Source organism: Mirounga angustirostris, unplaced genomic scaffold, assembly GCF_029215605.1.
Source record: "Mirounga angustirostris isolate CCGP_5_RB_7025 unplaced genomic scaffold, mMirAng1.0.hap1 SCAF_8, whole genome shotgun sequence".
NCBI lineage: Eukaryota > Metazoa > Chordata > Mammalia > Carnivora > Phocidae > Mirounga > Mirounga angustirostris.
Window position 1 is genome coordinate 144,009,339 of NW_026991716.1, and position 22,510 is coordinate 144,031,848.

A 22,510-nucleotide genomic window follows, 5' to 3' on the forward strand; every position below is an offset into this window, starting at 1 on the left:
TGGGAGGGGAGAAGGAGGCTCCCCTCTGAGCAGGGAGCCTGATGTGGGGCTCAGTCCCAGGACCCTGGGATCATGACCTGAGCTGAAGGCAGACACTTAACAACTGAGCCACCCAGGTGCCCCAGGAGCTCACTGCTTCTTAAAATTTATATTGCAAAAACATTATGATATATTTGGTATTTTTTGTTATTTGAAATCAAATAAATTAGTCAAAACATGAAGGCTACTTATTACAGCAGGTGACTGTCAACCCTTTTCAGGGAGAGAAAATGTGTTTATAAGTCATGCCGGCATGTAGAGCCAGGAAGGCATTGAGAAGATGTTCTGTATCTGAACTGAGAAATCAGCACGGGCAGTATACTACATAGAAAATCCCTGTGTCAAGAGAGAGGACCAGGGCGCCTGGGTGGCTCAGATGGTTGAGCGTCTGCCTTCGGCTCAGGTCATGATCCCAGGGTCCTGGGATCGAGTCCCGCATCGGGCTCCTGGCTCAGCGGGGAGCCTGCTTCTCCCTCTGACCCTCTCCCCTCTCATGCTGTTTCTCTCTCGCTTGCTCTCTAAAAAATAAATAAAATCTTTAAAAAAAAAAAAAAGAGAGAGGACCAATTCTGGGTGGAGGAAGTAGTCTGAACAAAACCACCAAGACATGAGGGAGTGCAGTGTGTGAGTGTGCACTCACTTGTGCGTGCGCATGCATGTGTGTAGGTGGAGTTGCAGGAGATGAAGTGGAAAGAGGGCAAATGTCAAGCACAGGAACTTTGCACATCATTCTAATGGATTGCAATGACACTGTCAAAGTCAGTGTTAAAATTTGGGGTGAGGACTGGCCCTCTCTGAATTGGATGAGAGCGATGCACCTCCCCTGGAAAGTGCCCATGTGCCTGCTCACACAGACTCATGATGCCCAGCATATAAACGTAGATATTCATATATCCACAAGTCAACAAATCGCTGGAAGGCTGTGGGGAAACAGCTCATCAAACCTCTCACTCCAGGGGAAGAGCGGAAGTGCAATTGGGATGGGAAAGTTGGGAGAAGGCCCTCATGATGGCCAAGAAGCACCCCCCCAACACACACACACACAACCACCACCAGGATCCGCCCTTCTTCCGCTGCCACCACACACTCCAGGACTTGAGACCACATGAAAGAGGAAAAACAGGAAACCCCAGTGCTTATGCCGTAGCTCAGAGGAAACTCAAACCATCTTAAGGAGAATGGAAATAAAAGAAGTACCATCTACTCTGTGTCCGAACAACCTGAAGGCCCGGACAGAGCAGATCAGAAATAATGTGGAGACTGGGAACACCAGACCCACAAGCGGGAGAGAAGGAAGCACAGCACGGAAAGCCAGATTAAGACCCAGTCTGGGAAGAAGCAAGTCTCCAAGACCAGATGGAAATCCCCCACCAGGATTTCTAATTTAAGAGGATTGGTTGCCCTGACCAGGAGAGAGCCGTGAGGCAGGGCTATGGCCGGCAGCGGGAAGGGAAGGAGAGTCATAGTGACAGACGACACAGAAGACAATGGTGTTGCCATGGTGGGAGCCAGGGTAAGCAGGGATGGGCTATGGTCCTGCAGAGAGGCAGCCTGTCCAGCCAGTGACTCTGAGCAAAGATGCACATATGGAATATGACGCGGATACCTGCTGGACACGGGACAAAGACCCATCATCCCTCCTCACTCTCTCCCTTTGACCTCAGACACATCTCTGGCCACCTACTGTTTGCTTCCTTCCTGATTCATCTTCCTCTGCATGTCTCTTCAATGCTAGAATCCCTAAATCTCGTTCCCACTAATCCTTCTCTTCTCATCCTGTACTCCCTCCCCGAGAAATCTCACCTATGACCATGCCTCAGTTAGCCTTTAAATGAAGATGACTTTCAAATTCTTATCCCTAGCCATATAATACCTCCTCCATGTGCTCAGGATCTATATATGCACCTGCTGCTCAGCATTTCCACTTGGACATCATAACTCAAATTCAATATACTCAAGATAAAAGTAATAAACTTCACCCCCGCTGTGGTCATCTTCTGGGTTCTCCATGCTGATCCATGGCACCACCATCAGTGCAGTTCTGCTAACCAAACCAGGCCAACTCCAGCAGCCTCATATCCAATCTGTGCTCAGCACGTGTTAGTTATGCCCAAGTGCACCTGGAATTCACCCATTTTTCTCCATCTGCACTGCCTCCCCTCTTGTCCAAGCTCCCAATGCCCATCAGCCCTCCTCAAGGACACTGACCACCCTCCCGACTCCACATGGCTCTGCTCCCTTCTGACCCATGCAGGGTGCTGCAACCAGAGTGACGATGGGGAGGGACTCCCTTCCTAACTTCAACCCAGATGCCCAGCCATGTTCTTAGGGTGCGATGGCCCCATAGACTAACTGGCAGAACCCACAGGGATTTTTTCAAGGTAGGAACACATTCCAAGACAATCCAATCAAGATTACTTAAACTAAATTCTAAGACTTTTAAAAAAACCTCTCAAGGAAGAAGAATTTTCTTCCCCACTGGCCAAGAAAACAGAGCTTGTACCCAGATGGCCATTTTGGAACAAGCCTCCCTGCCTCCTGTCTCCATCAGGAAGGGGAGAGCCTGCCTGATAACAGAAACCATTCCAAGAACCGAAGACCAAAGTTAGAGACACAAAGCAGGTCACAGTGTTTCAGCCTGGATTGAGCCTCCCTGAAATGTATTTAGTGACCTGGGCCAATAATCTCAGGAACTTCGTTTTCCCAAACCAATTCAATCAGATTTTCTGTAAAATAAAGCAAAAACATTCTGTTATAGTTAACATGTGGGTGATCATAGATCATTACCCTCTTGGCAAAAATTCTTCAGGAGTGTCCTGTTACTCATTGTTCATAAGATAAAACCCAAAAATTTTTAATAGGGTCTCCATGGCCTTGATCTCACCCGTTTGCCTTTCAAGTCATATCTCAAACTGCTCTGCCCCTTGCTCTCTGCGCTCCAAGTGCACAAAATTTACTTCAGGTGCCTTGCCACAGTCCTTCATACTGTAACATCTGTGTGCTTAATGTTTTGTCTGGAACACTGTCACTTACCCATCACCCCCCATGTGACTCATTTTTTCCTCCAGGGAGCTGGGCAAAGTTAGATTCCTATTACATGCTTTATAGAGTTGTGGTCCTTCCCCCCAAAATACCTTCCACAGCTGGTAATTAAATATTGCTTAGTGTGACTATTTCATTGTCTGCCTCCTGCACTAGATGGCAAGCTGTGTGAGTCATCAGGGATATCTGCTGCTCCCAGCTGCACCCCTAACACCCACCACAGCAGCACATAGTAGGTGCTGAAAAGCGCCTGTTGGTGGATAGATGCATGGATGAATGAGCAGATAGATGAACAGGTGGATGAATGGATGGATGGACAGACAGGTGGATGGATGGACAGGTGGATGGATGGACAGGTGGATGGATGGATGGATGGATGGATGGATGGATGGATGGATGGATGGATGGATAGATTGTCAATTAACTCTGGAGGTAGGAGTCAGAGACAAAGAGTGAGGTTTCTGGCTTGAATTTCTAGGCGGAGATGATATCTTTAACTGAGCTAGAGGAGGAGAACCTGGGCAAGGATGTAGTGTGTGCATGTTACTATTTAAATAGTGGGAGGGAGGAACAAGTGAAATTAAGTTTGAAGATATAGCCCATGTTCCCCACAACCACCGAGGGAAATGTGTTGTGTCAGTCACAGTCAAGTAAGAAACATTCAGACAATTTCAACCAGCCACTGCCTTTGTTCCACAAACTGTAGATACCCTCGACACGCATATCTTAATCCGTTTCCTACACCTGCCTTGTCCCACATGCACAGCCTGGTTCCTGTCACTGTGTCCTCCTTCCTGGACACTCACTCGGCTTCATTCAGTCCTGACTGTCATGGATGACCCTTTTCTGCACTCAGAACAATCACTCTGTGTAATAAAGATGGTGTGGAAATCTAGCATGTTTGCCAACACGTCGCTAAAAAGAGTGTTTTTGCTCAAAACTGAAAAGGACAAATTATAAATCTTTCGCACTCTTGAAGTTGAGTGGGATCCCACGGAACTTGAGATGGTATATATTGCCAAGCGAAGGTGTAGTTCAAAAATAAAATACCAAGGCCTAATTATAGTCAGTGGTGTTTACACTGTAGCCTTAATTCAGATGATTTAATTTCCCTTAGCAATATCTTTGCCACCCATTGTTTCTGATTATTTAGAAATAAGTGATTACAAAGAAAGATTATTTCAAGTATTTTATACAATAAGAAAAATGTTTATTTTATGTGAATTTTTCCATTTTGGGGATTATTTTTCCTGGTGAGATTTTCATCTTGGTTATGGTTGTTTTTTTTTTTTTTCATTTTTTTAAGATTTATTTATTTATTTTGAGAGAGAGAGTGTGTGTGTGAGCACGCACGCAAGTGGGGGAAGGGCAGAGGGAGAGACAGAATCCTCCAGTCGACTCCCCACCGACCACGGAGCCCAATGAGGGGCTTGATCTCACGACCCTGAGATCATGACCTGAGCCAAAACCAAGAGGTGGACGCTTAACCGGCTCTGCCACCCAGGTGCCCTGGTTATGGTTGTTTTTAAATATGAAATACAAAATATTATGTGATGCACCATTATTCTTAAATACAGTTCACACAACACAGACATAGAAAGTAGGAGTCTTTGACACATTAAAAAAGTGGATAAAGGAAAACAGAAAAATAATTCTTCCAAATAATTCAGTCACCTGTAATTGATTGCAATGGGCATAGTGCATCAGGGTCTCAGATACTGAACCTCCAATCCGTCTCAGTAAGTTCCCCGTAGGAGCCACACATTTGAACCAAGGGGGAAACCTTCAGTGAGTGAAAATATATATGGGAAAGTATTTTGCACTCTTACTTTTGGTTGGAGCACAAGGAATAGGAAGCGGTCGAATAAGTGCATAGACTAGCAAGCTTCTGCGTTCGGCCGCAGAAGGGCAGGGAAATGGGGACCATGCACAGAGGCCATGGTGCAAGGCAGACTGAGAAGCGAGCACAGCAGTGGGCAAAGAGCAGGGACGACGGCCAGGACTGTAGGTCTGAGTGGGGCCCCGCAGGAGCCCCCACGCTCCCTTCTGGTTCAGTAACAGGACTATCCAGTGACGGTACTTCCGGGGAGCACACGGCATCCTGGAGGGGAAGACCACTTTCCCAGCCTCCCTTGCAGCTCAGGGGGGTGGTGCAGAATGTAGAACAGTGGGAAACAACCATGGGGGCCTCCTTACAGGGGGGCGCGGCCCCTCCCCCCTTCTTCTTTCCATCCTTCCGGCTGGAATGCTGGGTTGTTGGCTCAGCTTGAGCAGTCCCATAGCGCGAGAGATAGAAGCTACGCACTGCGACGATCTGAGCAGTGGGAGGTGGGGAACCTGTGCCCTCGAGATCCTACAGCCAGCATGGCAGCCCTGGCTGCTTGCCCGTGACTGTGTCACTGGTGTGTGTGTGTGTGGGGGGGTGAGTTGTAGCCACGCCCAGCGCTAACTAGTACGTGACCTAAGCACTAGTGCACACCTGATTCCTGACCAGCTCAGCCCTCTGGGGTTTATCTGGGAAAGGGGCCCAGGACTGCACGCAGGGGGGCCCTCTCCTTGCTCCCAAGCGTTGGGATTTCCAGGATGACAGAGTGACTTGGCAAATGGGCTGAGATATATACATGCATGTGAACACAGACACGTGAACACGCGATACACATGTGAACATAAGTGCATGTGTATGAACACACATGCAGACACAGGCACATGTGTGAACACACACGGACATATACAGATGCCTGTGAATGCACGTACGTGTGAACCTACATGTGTGCATACGCACATTGTTCCTTACACCAAGTCATTGTGAGTCTCAAGCACAAACGTGACAAATGTCTACTCATTCCATGGGGCCAGATTTCATAACTAATAAATTCTCACTAAGAGTCAAAAGCAAGTTGTGGTAACCTGAGATTTCCCAATTATAACCAGGATGATGTGTTTACAGAGGAAGAAAGGCAGAAGCTTAAAATAACTGTATGCGCTCAGTGTATATTCTAAACTCATGGAACAGTCTGCTAGTCAGACGAATTTGGGTTGTGTGGAAAGAGAAATATTTAAATTCCTTTCTTATTCTGAGTGCTGTAGATTTTACTTTAATACAGAAAGATTAAAGCAAATGGGAGAGGCGCTGGTTCTAATAAGAATATTTATTAAGCAGGAGAACCGCTTGTGCTGGTTTCCAGGGCCCCAAAGAGATCTCTCTTCTCTGTAAACTGCAAGAACACCCCTCTTCCAGTGAATTGTTGAGAATTAAACAGGACAGAGAATGACAAGGTAAATCTCTTTCTGATCGTCCCAAATTTGTCCGTGCATTTTGCAGGCCACCCACACGTGCATCCCTCACCTCCCTAAACTAGGGGCAGGGATGCACTGAACGTCCTTGATGCAGACGGAAGTTTACATGAGCCCCGAAAATTCTGACGTCAGTAATGTTGGAGCAGAGGGAGGTTTCATTTGTGCAAGACGAAGGTGAGAAACAATTTAAGAGTAGATCGTGTGTCAGATATAATAGTGATGCAACCACTGAGGAAAGTGGGCACAGGGAGGCTGCTTCCTTTGTCACATCCTGGGGGAGCCGCGCCCACAGGATACCTGCAGATCTAGGAGCTGGGCGGGAGTCATGGAAGCATCGCGGGGGATCACGGGCACACGGAAAGGAGTACTCGGTATTTACCGTTCTTTGTAATTGTGTGCTTCACACCTCTTCTGCCAGAAAGATTTATCATACACACACACACACACACACACATAGACACACACACCCCGGCATTCATTTGAGAGCTGTTGTTAATCATTTGCCAGCACCGCGCGGCCCACCCACCTGCCCTCCCTCTGCTTCTCCCACACACTCTTTTCCCTGATCTAAAAATAAATTTCCTGGTATCAGAGCAGGGAGTAATCCTATCCAAGTTTCGAGGATCTCGGGTGAAGGAGCCATTGTTTTGCCTTGGAAAGCTTCCAGAGACAGAAACGTACCTGTTCACTCCTTCCAGCACCTGCCCAGGGCCCGGGGGCTGGCCGGCTGCTGGAGGCGGTGCTTTATTAAAATTTCAGAGACAGTGTTATTTCCACAGCGTGTGCTTGGCTGTGTGAACGCCGACGGCGGCAGCAGCTGCCGTGTCCCGCATCAGCTCTTGGATTCTGCCTGCCTTTCAAAGACTTGCTCAGGAAGTGGCTTGTGGATGCTGCCGAAGCTTGGAATATTTTTGGAAGCCCCCCTGCCCCGTTTGGACCTGCTCTCAGGGCGGCTCATACGGCACCTGAGTGAGCCGGTCTTCCTTCTGGATGCCCCCCCAGATCGTATTATCCAGCAGCATCATTCACTCGATTTACCCAAAACGTTCCCAACACGTTCTGCCTGTTTGTAGAAGGAAAATCCACTTTCAGCGTTAGAATGTGCCACCACGGCCAAGGGCGGCATGGAATAGGACCGACACCTGGTCTCTAGGATGCAGCGCCCTGGCCACACAGCAGAAATGGAACAAATTCTGGAGGAAATTGCAAAAGAACTTGCAAACGCTGTTGAGCCGAGTCCTGGTCGTCCGGAGGAGTGTGACCTCACACGCTGACAGGCGGTTCGGGGGCGGTGCCGTGCTGACACCACAAAGGGTCCTAAACCCGCGGCCACTTTACTCCTCACCAGCGCTTCCCAGTCCGGGGCTGGACGGGGCCGCGGCCTCCTGAACGCAGGCCCCTGGGACTCCCTCCGGCTCCACCCTGCGCAGGCAGGCCCCGTCCAGCAGCTTCACACGGCCGGGCCCTGATCTCCCCAGCTCGATGGCCTCGCCACTGTGACAGCACCTCCCACACGGCTCCAGGTGCCCCTGTGTTTCCCGAGCAAAGGGCCGACTCTCACCACGCCCTCTGCACGGGGCTCGGCATGGGCTGCCTGGGGCTGCGGTGCCCACGGCGGCAGGTGGGTGGTGCCAGGTGCCGGGAGGACCAGCAGGCACGGACGGGAAAGGGTGACCCTCGGCCTGGCCGTGCCCTTCCTCCTTCTCTCCGCAGGCCCCGCCCCGGGAGCACCCGGCCGCCCTCTGACAGGTGCAGAGGCATGCGGCGAAGTGCCGTCTTCCCAGAGGCCAGGAGCGCTCACTGTGCCCTCTGACCCCGCCGCTGACTCAGCTGAGGGGACGGAGACGGGTCACTCCAACCCCCACAGCTGGGCCTTCCAGGGGGCCTTCCAGGGGGCAGGCCTGTGGACCCTCGGGGCCTGGAGGTCCTCACGGACGTCATGCAAGCCCACGTCCTCCTCCCGCTCCTGGAGTCCCTCTCCAGAACCTTTCTCCAGAGAAAGTGAAGAACGCAGCTGTGGGGTGTGGCGGGTGTTGGCCCACCCACCCACGGCCACAGGTGCGCACTGGGCGGCCAGCCACGATCTTGTGTCTTCCCTTCACCTTAACGATGGGTTGCTGCTCGAAGATGTTACCTGTGGGGGAACCACGTTTCAGGGACCCGTCGTGAGATTTCCTTGCCAGAGCATCCTCTCCCTTGCTCGGCAAAGGTGTTCTGACCACATACTGCTGGGCTCATCCAGGGTGGGTGAACGGGGCACTCACCCCTCCCAGCTTCTCTAACCTCGGAGGCAGATGGCAGAGCATCGGCCGTGTCCTCCCCGGCCCCCCGCCTCTGCGCCCCCGCTCCACGGTGGGCAAGGGGAAGCACCAAACTCGCCATTGCACTCGGTTGTCTTTGCTCAGTGCGGTGGAAGGAACGGAAATTCAATGATGTCAAACCCAAAAGTCATTTTGAATTCAAAAGTAGGTCACAGCGGTTCTACCCTGGCTTGTTTTCTCCATCTGCCCGTCTCTCGCTTGCCAGCCCCAACCAAGCTCAGGGCGGGTCTGAGGCCGTCCTCTGATGCTTCTCAATTAGCCCCTTGAGCTCTGACACACAGGGAGGGGGCACTTCTGCGTACAGGGTTTGGCTTTTCTGTACCCTGCTTCCTTGCTTTAGTGTGTCCCAGGAGCGAGCACAAGCCCTGGGACGGTTGGCCGTGCTGGGGGACGGAGACGGGTCGCTCCAACCCCCACAGCTGGAGAAAGGCTTGTGCACCTTGAACACATGAGCCGACCGCCCGCACCAGCTCAGCCCGAGTTAACAGGGACTCTGAATAACCTGCCTGGAAGGGGAAAGAGACTTCAAAGTACCTTCCTGGAAAAAACACCCAAATGAAATGCAGAGCTGGAATGAAGTTTAGAGAAAGACACCATCTGTGCTATAGCGGAAAATTCATAAAATGAATGCGGTTCTTCAAATTATTATCTGGTTGTTGGATGGTCTGATGGGAATTTATAATTTAATTCTGCAATGCCAACCTTGAAGTGAGGACGACAGAGCATCTGTGGTTTCCAAAGAAAACCACGTTAGAAGCAATTCATAAAATGGAGCAGGGACCTGAAAGTCAGCCTCTGGTAGCACCTGCTGTGAGTCAGGAGTGCGGGAAATCCTACGGAGTCAAGAGGGGAGAACAGCCTGGCTGGAAACCGGGTGCAGCAGTCCCAGTAACACGGACTGCGTCCTCTCTGGGACGCCGTGGGAGGGATGGTGGCCGCAGTTCGCCCGTGCATGGCCCTGCGCTGGCTCGGCGGCCCGGGACGCCGTGCGCTGTCCTCGCCTGGTCACTGGGAGTTCGTCCGTGGTCCTCCATCTCTGCAGAACGGCCTCATGTCGACCCGGATTTTCAAACTGGGGTTTTCCTTCTCTTTCTGTGACTTAACTGTTTATAGAATGCTTGTTGTATTCGTCAGCTTGGGCCGCCACCACAGAATACCACAGGCTGGGCACCGAGAGGGCAGCGGTCACCCCCGCGGGTCCCCGACCGATCGAGGCTCCGGCTGCTTCGGTTCCTGGCCAGGCGTGCAGACGGCCGCCCCCTTCCTGACGTGCTCGGGGTCCCGGGGACAGAGCCGCTCCTTGGGGTCTCCCTCTGTAAGGACAGAAGCGCTGCTGCATCGGGGCCCACCCAGAGGCCGCATGTGACCTTCGTTTCTTTGCCCCACCCCCAAATCTGGCCACCACGGGGGGTTAGGGCTTCAGCATATGAATCTGGGGGGACGTGAAGCTTTCGCCCATTAGACTGTGCAGAGTGAGCCGCTCTGTTAAAGTTGTGAGTTAACGCATCCTTCCTAAGGCTCTGGAGTGGGGGGCCAGGCCTTCATTTATTGTCATCTGGGTGTAGCACGTGTTACAGTAAAAGTTGTACGATGGTTTACGGTTTTACAAAGGGAGATGTTTATAGATTTGGGCTCACTTAAAGCTTGGCACAATCCTGTGTTCTTCCTTCCTGCCTTTTCGCAAGGGGGAAACTGAGGTGGGAAGTGTCTTTCCAAGGAAGTACAGTCTTCGGCAGTGGGGGCCGGCACCTGAATCCAGGGCTCCGAACCCATGTTTGCTCCACTGGGCGGCTTGGCCACATTTATCGGAAGTCTCAGCCGGGCCGCAGGGGTGGAGGCTGAGAGTCTGCATGAGGGTGCACGCCGGTCCTGCTCCGAGGACTCTCAGTCTCAGGACAGAACGACCTCGTGCTCTGGGAGCGGCCCGTGAGCCCTGATCCGAGAGGATCCGAGAGCCGTCTGGAGTCCCGGAGGCGTCCAGCCTTCACCCCCTCCCCGCTCCTCCTTCTCCCACCTGCATGGCCGGTGCCGCCTGCTGGCCGCCTCACTAGGGGCTGGAAGGGTGCCCGCTTCCCAATTCACAAAGGGCCTTTTCTTTGACGGTGGCTTGAAGACTGCAAATTCCTGCCACATTCCCGAAGGATGAGACAACACCGCTCCAAGAACAGGCGGGAAAGGCTGAAGTAAGAACGGCTCCCTTGGCATCCGCCAGAGCCCGGGTCCTGGGGTTCACGTGAGGCGGCGCCAGCCCGGCCGCCGGGAGCTGGGCCGTGGGTCCACCAGGCGGCTGGGGGTCCTCTGCTGCGTCAACGTCCTACTGCTTCTTCAAGCAGCCTGGTCACAGACCCAGCCTCCCACGTCCCACGTCCTCCACCTCCACGGTCGTCATGGGGCCCCATCCATGTTGTGGCGTCCATACCGTCTTCAGGCTGGAACTGCAAGCCACACCTGCAGCCCACCTGCCCCGTCCTCTTTCTCAGCTCGAGAGCCTGGAGGCACCTGAGCTCCACTCCCGGGCACCCGCTGCCCACAGCCCTGTCCCCCGCACCCCGAGTTGCAGTACCTCCTGCTCACCGACCACACGGGCCTGCCACTGCTCTCTGCACAGCATGTCCGCCCTTCGGTGGCCTGAGCTGGGAAGCACAGTCAGATGCTGCCACTCCCCTGCTTGTCAGCCAGGACTTCCCACCTCCCTTGGGATAAGCCCCCCTCGCTGCCGGCTCCCCAGCCCAGCGCACAGGCCTGCCCCATGCAGCGCGTCCACACCAGCTGTCCGCGGTTGAGCTCGACAGGCTGGTCCGGCCTCCTGCGGCTGCACCTGCGGTTCCCTCCCGAGAGCCTCGTCCCCCAGACTCTCACAGCCCGCGCCTTGCCACCACACAGGTCTCGGCTCAAGGGCTCCTCCTCGCTCTACTACCCTGTCCCCATCGTGCTCTGCTCCTAGATCTCACCAGACAGTGAGAAAGCAGAGCCGGAGAGAGAGGAGGACCCAGGCTGGAATCAAAATGCCATCCCACGGGCATCCACACCCTGCAGGATTGTTCAGCCTTAAAGGGGAGGAGATTCTGCCGCAGGCTACTGCGTGGGTGAACCTTGAGGACGCTGTCCCAAGAGCAATAAGCCAGACCCAAAAGGACAGATACTGAATGATTCCACCCCCACGAAGCACGTCGGGAGTCAGGTCTGGACACATGGAAAGGAGACCAGCGTGGCCAGGGGCCAGGGAAGAAGGGGAGGTGGTGGTCAGTGGTGACAGTTTCAGTCTGGGGGCTGACGGAGTTCTGGAGATGAGCAGTTGGGGATGACTGCACAGCAACGTGAATGCGCTTAGTACCCCTGAACTGCGCGCGTGAGAACGGTCACGTGGCAGACTTGGTGTAAAAGGCACGTACGCACGTACACACACACACACACACTCTGGGTGGCCACGGGCTCGGCCCACTCCCGTTGCCCAGTCCAGCACGGTCCCTGCTGTCCCTGGCGTGTTGGGGTCCCCGCACAGCAGGACCCCATTGCTTCACCCCCAGGCCGCCCCTGACGATTGAGTGAAGCCTGTGCTGAGCTGGTTTGCTTTCAGCGGGGCTCTGTCTGCAGGTGACCAGCCGCCCCCCCGATCAGGGCTCCTTCCTCTGCGTGTCCTAGAGCAGACTTGGGGCCAGCATCTGGTCAGGAGCACAAACTCACGCTCCTGTTTCCATGGCATCCTGGCTCTGGCACGATTTACAATTTTCGTGAGTCGGCCACAGCACAAGAGACATAGAGAGTGCAGACCCCATTGTCCCCTCCCGGCCCCCACGCCCTCCGCAGACCTCCCAGTGGGTGGCGGTGACGGGGAGGCTGGAGTTTGCTGCTCAAGGACTAGATTTGCAGGCAAACATCTGCTCACTGGCTGCAAAGGGCGCTTGTGGGTGCTGTTTTCGCCGAAGGAGACCTAACTGTATCTGCTTGTTTGTTTTGGAAACAACTGTTTATCGCATCCACGGAGGGTGAAATTGTTATTTTTGCCTCCGCAGATTTTGTCAGAGAGCAGCGTTCCCTGAACCGGGCACGGAGTTGCTCTGGATGGTGTTCTCTCTCATGAATTTCCCGGCCGCGCTTGCTCTGCGGCTCGTGTGGAGAACCAGACGGCAGCTGCCACAGCCTTTGGGGACAGGGTCTCTTTTGTCTTTCTCACTTGTACTTGGCCTTTCTTGCTCTTTCCAGAGATGCAGCTTTTCCCAGAAGACTGTATTCCTACGTGCAGCTTCTTGGGTGGCCCTTCCCCACCCCTCACCCCTTGTCCTCGAAAAAGCTGGAATGGGAAAAAGAAAGACACACCCGATCGGACGAGTTCCCTGCCTTTCCAGCCTGCCTGTGCGTGTGCTCAGCCCTGCTGTCCCGCATGGCCAGCCCAGCGCCGTGGCAGCCGCAGATCTGCAGGAAGGCAGGGTCCTGGCCACCGGGTTCGCTGGAACCGGGGATGGCTGGGACCCGGGAGACCCAGGAGCAACCGCAAGTCAGGGGCACCAGGGACGCTGCTCGGAGGCCCCGGAAGACACGCGGCCCCTGGGGAAACGCAGATGTGCAGTCTGTCGCGGAGAAGCTGAGCGCCTGTCTGGGGGATGCAGGTGTCAAGTCCAATTTCCCAACACAAGCGGACGACTGTCCGACTGACCGGAAGTGCAGACACATATCCCTGCCGCCCCCCGGGCCACAGCCCCCCTTGTCCAGAGCCCCCTTGCGGGGCCGGATTGGGAGGAACAGAAGCTGAGTCACACAAGAAGTTGCTCTCCTGGCCACATTTTTCAAAAACGACATGTTTTCCAGAAAACATTTTCACGGGCATGTGTTGTCATGACAACTGTGAAGGCCACAAGCGGATGGGCTGAGGGAGGCTGAGCGAGGGCCACATGCAGGCCATGGACACTACAGAGGCTCCCCCTCCATCCTGTGGGACAGCTCACGGGTTGCTCCCCCACAGCGGGGCCCTCCAGGGTCCTGGGCCCAGCGGGAAGGGGACAGCACAGAGGACGGTCGGCTTCCTCCTGTCCGCCCCCAGTGAGCTGGGCTGCGACTCCCCTGTCCGCAGAGAGAAGGCACGCAGGGACGGGCAGGACTAAGGACTCACCTGCATTGGGCTCAGGCCTGCGGGTTCAGTAAACCCCGGGAGGCCAGGAGGCCCCCACCCGCCTCTGAAGGAGCCAGGACCCGGACTGCTGTGAGAGCATGCTGAGCCCCCTTGCAGGTGTTGGCGGGGAGTCCAGAACCTTCTGGCCCCACAGGGTCTAGCAAGCGGTCTGGGTCCCCTCAACCTAGGACATATGCACAGCAGGGACTGACCCGGGAGGGCTGCCTGGCTGGGAAGTCCCAAGCGTTCTCCTCTCCATCTCGCTGCCCGTGAACGTGGCCCTCTCCTGTGGACATGGCAAGAAGGAGATGCAGTGACCATAGCCCCAGGTGCAGGAAACTGACCTCCACCCTCTCCCAAGGGATGGGGTGAAGAGCACCAGCCTTGGGTGCTTAAGGTCCACAGGTCCTGGGCCTGCCTCTGGGATGCCCGAACACCCAGACCCTCTCCATGGGGCCGTGGCCATGCATGTCTTATTCCCCAGGATGAGCAGCCGGTCCCCCTGCACCGATGAACTTCCACAACACAACTAAGAGGCATAGACGAGGAGCCCGGTTCTAGAAGCCGCACTCCTTGTGTGTCCACGCTCACACCCCAGCTTAAGACAGACGAGCCACCCGGCCTTGCGGCACCGTCTAACCTCGCCGCTTCAGGAACACGCTGGGCAGCGTGTAGCCAGTAAGGGGCTATGGCTTTCACCCCGCTGAAACACGGCTCCCCTCTCTGGGGCCTCCAGCCCTGTGGGATGTCCTATCGCCCTGCTCACTGTCCCTGGGGCAGAAATCCACGAGCACAGTGGCCTGCAGCCATGACCTTTCACCCCAGCCCTGGCCGGGCTGCAGGCCAAAATGTGAGCCCAAGGACTGCAGAGGCCAGGAAGGGTCCCCAGGGGGCCTCGGGGTGAGTCGTTCTCTACTTCAAAAAAAACCCAGAAGAAAAACAAGCCTTAGCAGATCTAGTGTACTGAGTCTCACTTCTGAGGCTCAAAGCACTCGGTGTCTAAACGGAAGCCTATTCAACAGCTGATACTGAACACAGACCATTTTTCTGACACGACCCTATCTCTGGGGGCTGGCGTCCAATGTAACACAGAGAAGCTAATATAAAACCATTCAGTAAGGGAATAACCCATTCTTGGAAATTGACCGTGACCTTGAGACCAGGTCTGTTTGTACATTTCTCGGGGGTCCGTGACATGATGGCGTGTTCTGACACCACAGGCCTAGATCCCAAGGGTAGAGTTACACCACAGTGAATGTTCCATCTAGCCTACACTACAGGTAGGAGAATAAAACTAACGATGAAAATAAGTGAATCTGTCTCCAATTTTCAAGGAGAAGAAAATGAAAGAATCCCAGGCACTGAGGTTCCAACTGGATTGGAAAAGAACTTGGAAAACAGCAAGGCAGTTCCTCTTCTTTTCAGCTGTCCATCCATCACTAATGCATGTGCAACACCATCCATGCACCGGGACCATGGAAACGAGGAATAGGACAGAGGGCTTGCTCTCCCGAGGGGGACAGTCTGAGAGCCAGGGAGGGAGGGATGAGCACATAGACATTAGCAATACTAAACAAAATCGTAGCGGCTGCTCATTGAGCTGTAGGGTTTGCTCCCAGCTCTATCCTAAGGACTTCACTTAGAATATCTAATTTCATCCTCATAAGGTGGGAAGTATTACTAGACCCCAGAGTACAGTGAGGAACAAGGCACAGCAAGATGCAGTGACTGGACCTACACGGCATCTCCAGGAGTCCGAGGGGCTGAATTCAATCCCAGGTTGCCTGGATCCAGCACCCATGTTCTGCCCCTACCCCATCCTGCCCACGTAACAGGTGTTTCTCAATTTGATCATCTTCGGGTGATTTCTTGAGCTCTGGGTATATAAGGATGCATAAAAGAGCCATGGTCTCCTGTCCTCATTTTGCTTACAATTGTGATCTCAAGAGGGCCCCCAGAGATCAGGGCACACACCCTGAAGAGGACCCAGGTCTGCTGCCTTCACCAGAATCCCCTGTAACACTCCTGAGTCTTGCACCAAGCCTCCAATTGATGCTGCTCTGATTTAGAAGACTCGGGGTTTAGGAGAGGCTCCTATCACTCATAATTAGAGTTATCCATTTGGAGGCAAATGTGATTGGGGAAAAATTTGTCTTGGTGAAAGTGCAATTTCCCTGTAATTTCTCCTTTTGGTTCTTGCTACAGCTCTGCCCCCAAGCCACCATAGACTCTGTCTGGTCCTTCTTTCATAGGATAACCGTGGAAATCTTTGGAAAAAGTTCTGTATTTATTACCCACCCTTTCTCTTTCCTCTCCATGATAAGCATCAGAAATGCCCTCCCCTTTCTTCTAAGAACTGGTGTCAGGATTTTATCAGCCGGGCCAGCCCCTGAGGATGAGCTTGAAGTCAGTGATGTTCCTGTAAAATGCAGTTATGAACTTGGTCCACGGCTACTTTGGGGAGGCAGGGAACCGCAGGTCAAATATTGCGTGCATTTGCTTATGGACATTTTCCGGGGGAGCCTTACTTAACGGGGTCCATGGCCTTTGAGAATCACTTCTCGAAAAGGAGGTAAGGATTCCATATAATACTCCAGATGTTGCCTGATTACTATACAGGGTTTGACCTTACACTTCCCCTAAAGAAAGCTAAGCATTAGCATTAAGCAACATTTTTAATGAGTCCAGGGCAGGCTGTGGAGTCAGATGGCCTGAGTTCAAAGCCCAGTGTGTGATTTTCAGCAGATTACTTCATCTCTCCAAGCCTGAGCCTCCTCCTTCAGAAGAATTCAATGAATTATGTGTGTGTGTTCGATGTATATATATTTTTATTGCACACACACACGCACGCACGCTCGTACGTAACACTTGCAAAGATGCATCATTGGCAGTAAACGTTCCTCAGACATTGGCTGTTGTTATTATAGCACAAAGTCGTTCTGAATTTTGGTCCGTTAAGGCCCCAGATCTCACTGCTTCACTGTGTTGTGTTCTGTGCATTTTCTTTTCTGACTCCACTCCTCATGTCCGCACTGAATTTCACCTTGTTGGTATCATCGTGGTTTCAGTCTTTCACATTATGCTCGATCATGATTCGTCATTCAAGAATTGACTCTGCCCGTGAAAAGTATGTATTATTCATCTTTATCTAAATATCCTGTTTCCCTGATGCTTACACGTACTTTTTCAGATTGCAGTGTTTTGGGGAAAGGATGCATCTCATGTACAACGTGGGTAGTGTTTTTCTCCTGAAAAAGGCGTATTAAGTCAGTGCTAGGTTTTACATCTAACGACATCTTATCGATGAGAAACGCAGCAAGTTATATAGCACTGAACAGGACAGTTGAAGGCTCTGTCCGACGACATCTCTCCAGAGCCTTGGTTCTCAAACTTGGCCCCACACTGGAACCACCTGGTGATTATCCATGAAAGGGCACGGGCGCTCAGGACCCACTCGGAGGAGATTCTGATTCGTGGGGACTGATGTTCGCGGAGCTCCCTGGGGGCTGCTGACCAGCAGCCAGAGCTGACCCTCTACTGCAGACTGAGCGGGCGCCTACCCCGCCCCCGGCCCCACTCGCTTCCCCCAGCGTCTACAGCCCCCACAGACACCTGCTGCCGGGGTTTGCTGAGAGCTGGCTTCCCTTGTCCATCGCGGACAGAGACGTGTGGCCCGCACCGTGCTTTTCTCGTCCGTGGAAAGCCCTCGGTGTGTGCTCCTGGGTGGACCCATGTTGATTGAACCCACTGAGCAGCGTTCTCGGTTTGCTCGCATGGATCCGCGTCCCCAGTGTCCCAGCCGTCGCGATGGCTGTAGGACTGCAGGCTCTGCTTGATTTTCACTGTATTTTGGCAGAAATGAGCAGAGGCGGCAGCGGGGGGCACTGGGAGGGGACTCAGAGCCCGGGGTCTCACCCTGGACCTGCAGCCAACCGAGGACCTTTAGGATGTCACCTGCCCTGGAGACCTCATTTGCAAGTGGGTGGGGTTCTATTACCGACAATAGTTAAAGACCCACCAGTTCCCCGTCTTTTCAGTACACGCACTCTGAGCCATGGACTGATCATCCCCTCACAGCCTTGCAGTATGCGTAAGTCCTGCTGCTCTGTGGCAACAACAGACAAAGGCAGTGCTTCCGAATGTGGGACCGTGCCCTCGGCGGAGCCTACCGTCATTTCCCCCAGAGCAGGCAAGGCCCCGGGCAAACCCCGGGCACGCCATCCCTTCAGGGAGGCCAGTCCGGTGGGAACAAAAGGCAGGCGGCCTGGGTCCCCGTTGACCCCGGCTCCCCGTTGACCCTGGCTCCCCGCCCCGCCAGGGCTGACGCAGGGCCACACACACCCGCTGCTTCAGAGAGGCGCCGGCAACAGGCTCCCCAGGGCCGAGACACAGAGGCCGGCCCGCCCGTCCCCGCAGAAGCCCCAGCCTGGCCCAGAACAGCATGCAAATGAGTTCGCGGCGCCCGTGCTGCGTGGGGTCCCGCTGGGCCGCACCTGCTGTCTCCACCCCCCAGCGGCCTGAACGTCCCCAGCAGGTGTTCAGGCGCCCGCACCGTAAGGCGTGTCGCTGTATTCCTGCCAACTCTGGGTCCGGGAACCTGCTCTAGTCTAGCCCCGATTTATGTGAAACACGCGTCCGGCGTGTCAGGTTCTGGGACTAGGAATAGAAAGGGGCAGCCAGGACCAGCGACGGCGGAGCCTCCCCTGACCAGGTGTGACCAGAAGGTAAAGTCACAGACCCACCACATCCTCTGCTAATGGGGATCGATGCATTTAGATGCCATCTGTTACACTGGTAAGAATGTGGCTCAACACACACAGAGGGTTTTTCCGAGAATTTCAGCTGTGTAACTGTGCAAACAGACCAAAGCAAGGCCCACGGCCAGCAAGGAAGCCGTGCACCTGCTCCAGGCCCCACCGAGCTCCACCTGCGGGCACCACCTGCCCCTCTTAGGACAGTTTCACTAATTCCCCCTTTGTGAACTCCTCCTCCAAGGGTGACTTTTTTGCTACAGTATTCAGACTTTTCCTCAGAGCAAAGATTGCAGAGAAATGATAATCTGAGTCAGAAAGATTGCTTATTACAGGTTTGATAAACCAGACTATGTTTATGAACATAATTTCTATTCCTCAGACTTACACAGAGAGGAAGCATAGCCGTCCATCCCTGTCGGGACAGGGCCTCCCAGCGCCCATGGTCCCCTCACTTTCCACCGATAAAGAAAGTCAATTAACCTCACCCAGCTTGAACTGGAAGCCGGGTAAAGGGCCTCCCGAGCCCTCCTTTGGTAGCTCCAGGAGAGAAGTGGCAAGTTACCCTAAGTTACCCTAAGGCCTGCTTCCTCCCTCTTCCCCCTGCACGTTCGAATTCCCTGTGCCGAGCCCCAGCTCCAGAGAGCCTGCAAGAGCCCAGGAGGGGCAAGCCAGGGAAGAGCAGCTTCCCCCTGCACGTTTGAACTCCCTGTGCCGAGCCCCAGCTCCAGAGAGCCTGCAAGAGCCCAGGAGGGGCAAGCCAGGGAGGAGCAGCTTCCCACCCGTCCCACCTTTCAGGTCCCATCCGAGTCCCGGATGGGCTTTCCTCCGTCTCCTTCTCCCTAGAAAGAGCCCACACGTGGTCATAACAGGTGCTGGCCGTTGAGCACCCTCCGCCAGCTGCATGGAAGGCCATCACACGGGTATCCACTCACTCTCGTGAGTGACAGGACTGGAGCTGTCTTATTCCCGTTGCCCAGAGTGGGACACCGAGGCTCTCCTGGGCGGCAGGTTTGGGAGTCAGGATTCTGCCTGGGCCAGCGAACACCCGAGATCTGTGTTCACCCTGTGACCCTGCACTCTTCACCCCTGCAGCTCTCCACCGGCCTCTGCGCCCCTGCGGACTGCTCCTCCCAGGTCCCTAGCACAGCATTCTCCTGTGGGCATTAGCCCAGTTATTCATGCTTGGCTCTCCGCAGCCTTGGTCTCCTCTCCACCAACTCAAGCCTGAGTGTATGTCCTTAGCGTATGAATCAAGGCTCCCGTCAGAATAGTTACTTACAGTCTGGCTTCAACAGCCCTTCTGAGCGCCCCTGGACCCCCCTCGCCCCGAGAGCCCTGGGGTCAGGCAGCAGGGACTGCCTCTTGCCGGCTGGCCTGGGGATGGTCCCTCCGTCCAGCATCCTGGGTCCCAGGAGGTGGGCCTGTGGCCAGGAGGCTCTGCAGGCCTGACCTTCCCATGGGTCAGGGCCCACAGAGGCTTGCAACCCTGCATGATCCCAAAGAGGCTCAGGATCCACACCAACCCAGAGAAGGACGCTTTTGATGGAATTTCCAAAACCTGCAGGGGCTTGCCCCAGCCCTGGCACCCTCAGATCCAAAACTAAAGAGGATGTGGGGAAGGATTTGCAGATTCACGTGGGTCGTGAGGCTGGAGAAACTTTCCTATTGAACGCAGTGCCCCTGGGGTTTCCCTTTCCTGCAAAAAATCTCATGGCTGATGCTTCTTCCTATCATTACTTGGGGAGAATAAGAAACACTCGTCTTTTGCTGTTGCCCCGTGAATACATATGCTGTGGATTATTTTTAATAAAATGCCTGAATGTGCTCTGAAGTGAAGCAAAGAGGTGCCTGCGGGGTGAGAAAGCCTCTCACTCCTTGGCATGGAGCCTGGGCCTTCCTGAGAGTCGGTCAGCGTGAGAGGGTGTACGTTAGAAGCCATGCAAAGGCTGGCTGCGTGTCCTACGAGGTTATATTTCCTCCCACGGTCCTTAATTACTCCCCTTTTAAGAAGCAGAGAACAGAAAGGATGGAGGGTCTTTGTGGCCGGAGGTGGGCGCTTTCTGAGGGATGCCTTCTCCGGGGTGGGGACCGCTCCGCTCAAGGCTGCTAGCCATCCCGCCCCTGCTGCATCCTACATGGACCCACAACGCACTTCAAACACCCCAGCCGGCATTTCCAGATGCATCCGCAGAACCTGAAGATGCCCAGGTAGATCAGCGAGGCCACCGCCGTGAGCCCTGCAAGCACCAGATCAGCTCCGGACACTGTGTCTGCTACAGAAGCAGAAAGGTCCCAGGCAGCAGCAGAGAAATCAGAATTCATGGGCCGGGGACCCCGTCTGAACAATTCGGGCAAGAGAAGCCGTGCGGTGAAGAGTCACCAGCGTTCCACGCCCTGCGGAATCAGAAGCCGCGTTCCACCAGCGAGGGACAGAGCCAACACTTGCAGACACACTGTGACTTTAGCTCCTTTTCCCTACCTCCTTGCATGCTGGCACCAGTTAATAACCTTGTAAGGAACGGATGGGCTTGTCGGACCCCAGCCGTAAAGTCCTAGTGTAACAGGGGCGCCTGGGTGCAGTCGGTTAAGTGTCCAACTCTTGGTTTCTTTCAGTTCAGGTCATGATCTCAGGGTTGTGAGATCCAGCCCTGCACTGGGCTCTGTGCTCAGCGTGGGGTCTGCTTGAGATTCTCAGCCTCTCTCTCTCTCTCTCCTCCTCTCTCTCATAAATAAATAAATCATAAAAAACAAAAAAAAAGTCCCAGTGTGATACAGCGGTTAGGAATGAGACTGCCGAGCTTGGCGGCCGGACCAAGCTGCACAGGAGGGTAACTGGGCAGGTGCCTAGGGGGCCCACGGGGAGTGAGCTATCATGGGCAAGGTCGGGGTCATGGTCTCGGGCAGGAGAGGGGCCCTGCCTGTTGGTTTGAGGCCACAACCACTGAAGGCTGTGTAATAGGAATGGCAGGAGAGAGAGGATCGTTCGCTGCGGGCGTGCTCCGAAGCACCGTAGGGAGAGAGCCTCAGGAAGAGAGCTCTGAAGGAGAGCTGTGATGCCAGCGTTTGGCCGTCTTCATGCTTCTGGTGGTGCAGCTCACGGAATGGGACCCCTTCACCTGGGATGCAGCTCTGGGTCTTGCAAACGGACAGGTAGGCCAGTCTGGGAAAAGCATCCTTGAGAGAAGCAAACTCGCCGGCTCGTGCAAGAATGCAGGACCGAGTTCCCCAGCGGCTGCAGGGGACACTAAGTCAGCAGCCCACACCGAGGACCAGGAGGTGAGCAAATGCGTGGAGAGAGGGGGTGAGCTCCAGGGAGAAGGGCAGGGACCCCAGAGGCAGAAATGGGGAGAGTAACGGTAAATTTACGCCGATAACATGAAGTGGTTCTGGTGTCCTCACAGCCTCCCTGAGCACCTGCTGCGGTCCAGTCCCGCTTTAGGGGTGCTCTGGGGGGAGAAGGGAAAGGAGCAATGTCCACCTGTGACGCAGACGCACGTGGAGCCCCAGGCCCAGGTTGCTAGGACCGGGAGAAGCTGGAGGTCGGATCCCGAAGCATCTAGAAGAACATAAGTCTCCTACTGCTGCCCCCGCCACCCCCTTAAAACACATAAATCCTCAGAAGTATTTGGAAGGGCACTAGTGAGCCCACAGTACTGAAGACAGGGCTCAGGCCCAAGGACCGGTTCTCCAGGACAGAGTGAACCTGCAGGCCTGGAGATGCAGGGATGCATCCCGCGGCCTGTGCTGTACAGATTGGCTCAGCAAGACGTCCCTCAGGGTGGCTCCATCACCCCATGTCCTCACAGTGCAGGAGGCTTTCTCTCCAGGTGCTCCCGGGAAGCCTCGGGAGGGAGCTCCCACACCGCAGCTGAGCCGTCCCGTTCAGCCCGTGGGGATCCCGGAGGCTGGGGAGCAGCTGCAGGGGTGCATCCACAGCTCCAGCTCAGAGA